This window comes from Lathyrus oleraceus, chromosome 3 (assembly GCF_024323335.1).
Source record: "Lathyrus oleraceus cultivar Zhongwan6 chromosome 3, CAAS_Psat_ZW6_1.0, whole genome shotgun sequence".
In the NCBI taxonomy this organism is placed as follows: Eukaryota; Viridiplantae; Streptophyta; class Magnoliopsida; order Fabales; family Fabaceae; genus Lathyrus; species Lathyrus oleraceus.
The window spans coordinates 163,642,249-163,647,872 of NC_066581.1; the positions used below are offsets into that span (position 1 = coordinate 163,642,249).

The 5,624-nt window shown below is 38.2% G+C and overlaps 1 pseudogene; it reads right to left on the reverse strand.

Annotated features, from left to right (window-relative positions):
* Positions 1-5,227: 5,227 nt before the first annotated feature.
* Positions 5,228-5,327, reverse strand: LOC127133780 (uncharacterized; annotated as a pseudogene).
* Between the last annotated feature and the right edge of the window lie 297 nt (positions 5,328-5,624).

Here is a 5,624-nt window from a genome sequence, read left to right on the forward strand (position 1 = left end):
CGTTGAAAATAAACTAGTGTTTAAGCCTCCTCCGAGAATAGACAAGCCAATATTTAGCCTTTAGAATGCGATCTAAACAATTGTTCATTAAAAAACTAATAAATTGTAGTTCCCTGAGCTACGAATGCTCTGATTTCCTTATTGCACCATAAGGATACGTAAGCATGAGATTGCGAGATCTTGGCGATCACCTTAATAAAAAAAACTTCCATTTTTCCCCTTTTGAGGTTTCCATTCATTTCTCTTTTCAATCTTTTATTCACTCGAAGAAAACAAACAATATTTAGCTAACATTCAAATCTCAAATTAAACTAAAAGGTTCTCGTTGAGTACAACGGACGTGATGGGTGCTAATACATTCTTCTTGCGTAATCGACTCCCGAAACCGAACATGGTTGCGACGATCATTATTCTATTTTTAAAGGTTTTATCGATGTTTTCCTATTCTTTCATTGGGATAAATAAAGTTCGGTGGCGACTCTGTTCGAATTATTTTTCTGCGAGGAATCGTATTTTTCGAGATGAGACACCACCACAAGCAAGCGGTCATGCTCAACCTTAGCCAATACGAATCCCAGTTGTGAATTTCGCTATACAAGAGCGTCACATTGTCCAAGATAGGCATGCATCATCTCGTGATGCTACTGAGTATCATAGGTTTGCATTCACCGTGCCAAATCCTCAAGGGGCAAGCCCGGTGGTGAATAATGAATGACCAAAGGATGTTGAGATTGTTAAAATATGTCATATGTTGGAAGAGAGTTTTAAATCCATAGAGGGGAGGGACACATATGGGCTCGATACACTAGTTTACAAATTTAGTAATCCCTCCAAAGTTCAAGACACCATATTTGAGAAGTACAAAGGGATTAGTTATCCATAGAATCATTTGACGATGTACTATCAGAAAATTACCGCGTAATCTCGCGATGACAAGTTGCTCATCCACTACTTTTAAGACAGTCTCAATGGAGAATCATTAGAATGATATACGCATCTAGAACAAGGTTACATCCGCACCTGGAAAGACTTGGATAAGGCATTCCTGAAGCATTACTAGTATAATTTGTACATAGCTCCTAGTCGCATACAGTTGCAAGATCTTACTCAAGAGACCACCGAGTCGTTCAAAGAGTACGACTAAAGATGGAGAGAGTTGGCTTCTTGTGTTCAACCATCCATGTCGGATAAGGAGCTAATTGATATGTTTATGGGTACCCTACAGAGCCCATACTTCAGAATGATGATAGGCGGTGCGTCATTAGGTTTCTCTAACCTAGTGAAAATTGGATAGCACATTGAGAGCAACCTCAAAAGCGGAAGAATCCAGGGCATCTTGAGTTGCCAGACTAGTAAGAGTCAATCCCTTAGCGATGCCCAAAAGGAAGAAGAGGATGAAGTTAATGCAATATGGGAAACTTGGCAAGCTCCATCTCTGGTGCTTTATTATCAGCATATGTATGCAACGACTGTTCAATACCAACAACCATTACCTACCGGCCCGCAGTATCAGCAACCTTGGCAAGGTCCATCGAATCAGCAGATGCAGGCTCCGCATCAACATTGACATCAAAATCAATGAGCTCAAAATCCAAATAATCAGCATCGGCTCAGAATCAATGCAGACCTCCAAACTGGCAGGAAGGCGAAAATTGACAGATTGACCCAATCCGGATGACGTATAGTCAATTATGGTCTTAAATGGTCCAAAGCTCGTTGATAGCTCTTAGAGAGACTAGACCCATGATGTTTCCTTTTCCTCCTTGGTACAACCTGGATGTCCAATGTGAGTTTCATGATGGAGTAGTGGGGCATTCAATCGAAGAGTGTAAAGTCTTCAAAGAAGAAGTGCAAGATCGATCAATAAAAGGTAATCGACTTTCGATGGCCCTAATGTGGTGAGCGGTCCATTACCTTGATGGGCGCGAAGACTTCAGAAAGCACTTCCTAGAGCTAGAAAATCAAGCAAGGAAGATTGTTCTCAACACTGGAAATCATTTGGTTATTGCAGTATTTCATTTGTGATTTCTTTGCATGTTGAACGTTTATTTGCTTTTAAGCATCACTGTTTTATTTTAATGCTAGTATTAATGAAGTAATCATGCATTTTCTGAATCAATCATGTCGTATTCACTCATTTTCCATTTATATATAAAAAAACAAAAAACTATTTCTCCCGTTCACTTATCTTTATCAAAATTTTGTTTTAACAAAGATTGGAAAGAGAATGATGAAAAAACAAAATACCCAAAATTGTTGACAAGTATGCTTTAGAATGAAACTTTGTTGATGATTTAAGACATTGTTTCAAATCCTAAACAGTGTAGAAATAAGGAAGTTAATCCCTTGTCAACCCCTTTGAGCCTAGAAGTCAGTGTTTCTTTATGTACGAAAAAATCCTTTAATCTGAACTAGGGGCATGGTAGTTGTTCAGGTAATTTGTCCATGAATTCAAATTCCAAGGAAAATGCATCCCATCTAAGCTTCAAACACGTCCTTTATTCCCACACACAATGTCAAAGAAGTAGTGAACAGTCAAAAACTTACATCGGTCGTTTCTCTTGAACCATCAGAATATGGCAGTCACAACCCTTTTAGCAAAAATCAAATGAACAAATGTCATCCAACTTGTTCCTAAAAATGCAAAAAAAAACGAGAAATAAAAAAGGGAAAAAGAAAGCCCGCTAAGTCGAAAATCTAAAAGATGACTTAGGCAAATATTAGGGCATCTCGTTGGACTGACAGTTAAAAAGAAATATCCAGGCAAAAATTAGGGATAAGAAGAAAATCAAGAAAAAGGATCGCTGATAACACGAAATTATATCACATTTTAAGACTTAATTCAATTAGATTATATTATCATTTACTTTAGTTTATCTCATTTTATCAGATATTATGCAGTATTTCCTTGCTATTTATGTCAGGTATCCATTTTGAAGCAAAAGTGAAAAAGGGAAGAAAAGGAGGTGTAGAAAGGAGTAAAAAGGAAACAAATATCAAAGACCAAGCCCAGCCCAAAGAAAGCGCACGTTGTGCCTGTGACGGGCGTCACAAGGGTTGTGACGAGCGTCACACTAAAAGCACCCCTGTGACGAGCGTCACACATGGTGTGACGAGCGTCACACCATTCCACTAGCTTTTTGGCGCAAGTCACGCCCTCAGAAGAATTGAAGAGACGTTGAGAGAGTTCGTGTCCTATGCCCACGCCGTGTATTTAGCCATGCTGAAGACTCGTGGGAAACAAAAAGCAGTTAGAAGCACTACTATAAATAGCTACATTAGAAACCTAAAAGGGTTCCGCTTCCTCTCCCCTCTTTTGCCGTCTACTCTGCCGAAGCTTTTCAAACCTCCTGTTTTAGCTTTCGCTTATTTTTCTTTTCCAGCATTGTTTATTTTATTTATTTCTTTTGCAAGCTTTACATTCTTTTTCCCTTGCAAATTTACCTTTCCCGTTTTAGCTTTTAGATATTTTTCGCATAATAGTTTCTACACCGGAAACTATTGTGCAACTTTATACCGGATTTAACCTTACGTTATATTCCAGTTTTATTTCCTTGATTTAATTTACTGTTTAATTGAAGAATCCAAGAACAAATCCTACCGGCTTGTGGTGGAGTGTTCAAGACTATTGTATTACGCATTCAGGTTCTTTAATCATTATTTAATATTTTGTTTTATTATTTATCTATATTATCTGCCTGGAATGAGTCTGTTTATGCATGATATAAATTCCTATTTATTTAGCATGTCTGGCTAATTTGCCTAGGTATCGGTATGTAAAGTAAGCAGAATAAGGGATCAAGACTGAGTCGGTCTATCTAAACTTAAAATCAAAATCAATCTTTTTCGGTCTCAACTTACAGGTTTAATAACAAGATTTTTTACAAAAGTAAAAGACATAAAGAAGTTAAAATCAATAGAGCGAGAGTTTGAGATTTTAACTGGACAGTGTAAGTTAGGCATTAATTCTAGATCAGGGCGAGAGCAAGTTTTAGAGTTAATTAAATTCTGACCTTTTCCAAAAAGTATTTTTAAAGATTGAATGTGAGGACGAGAGTTAAGCATTTGGATTTGATTATATAACCTAAGTCAACAGAGCGAGAGTTTGAGATAAGGGTGTTTAAAACGGTCAGTATTTTCTTAAAAGGAGTTTCTGCAACTTTGTTGTTTTCAAAATATGGTTTTTGACTTAATTATAAGTGACAGCTACATTAATATAAAATCATGGTTTATTCAACAGAGCGAGAGTTTGAGATAAAACCTTTAACCAATAAAGTTAACCGAAACGATTCATTTTAAAACCAAGAAACCGACAAAGACTTGATTCCCTAGTTTTGACGAACTACATACCGATATCCGTTTCATTAATATTTAATCTAGATATTAGTTTAGCTCTTAGTTTTTCCCCAAACAATCAAATATTTTCACCTTAGATTTACGTAGTAACCTTAGATAACGGTATATCGATTCATAAGTCCCTGTGGGATCGATATCTTTTAAAACTACGCGATAGAACTGTGCACTTGCAGTTTGTATCCCATTCTCGACTCACCCAGTCGAGCGATCAAGTTTTTGGCGCCGTTGCCGGGGACTTTTATTCAATCGATATCGTAACTCTTCCGTTACGCTGTAGAGACTAAGGTTTCTTTTCCTTCTATTTTCTTTCTTTCGTTGATTTGTATGTCACGCACTCGCTCACAAGGCGAACCGCTCTATTTACGAATCAACGATATCGAACTATATCTCCGAGTCTTACGACGAATTCGGGAATATCGTGCTGCGAACAATCTCCCTCCTGTAGACCTTCCTGATTTCAAAAATATTTTTTCTTCGATACCCGAGATGGCAGAACCAGCTCGTGCTCTTAGAGATTACGCCGCTCCATCGCAAGATGAACCGCATTCAAGTATTGCTCCGCCCGCAATCGAAGCAAACAACTTTGAACTTAAACCTTCGCTGTTGCAAGCTATGCAACATAACCAATTCTCTGGAAATCTTACCGAAGATCCAAACCTTCATTTATCCGTATTTGTCCAATACGCTGATACTGTTAAAGCTAATGGTGTCACTTCAGAGGCAATTCGACTTCGTCTTTTTCCTTTCTCATTAAGAGATAGCGCTAGAAGATGGCTTCAATCACTTCCTTCCAACTCAGTCACCACATGGAACGAGTTGAAGAAAGTTTTTCTTGCCCGATATTTTCCGCCAAGCAAAACAGCTATGTTAAGAGCCCAGATAAACGGATTTAAACAGAAAGACAACGAGTCTCTTTTCGAAGCATGGGAAAGATACAAAGACATGATGAGACTTTGCCCACACCATGGTTTGGAAGACTGGTTAGTAATTCACACATTTTATAATGGTCTCTTATACAATACAAGGTTAACAATAGACGCCGCTGCAGGTGGTGCACTAATGAACAAACCCTATGTTGATGCTTACCAGCTTATCGAGAGCATGGCCCAAAACCACTATCAGTGGGGAACCGAACGAACAACGGTGGAAAAACCTCAACCGAAAACTGGCATGTACGAGATAAGTAACCTTGATCACGTCAATGCAAAAGTGGATGCTTTGGTCCAGAAAATTGAAAGTTTAAATGTATCACCTCCAGCCGCCGTGGT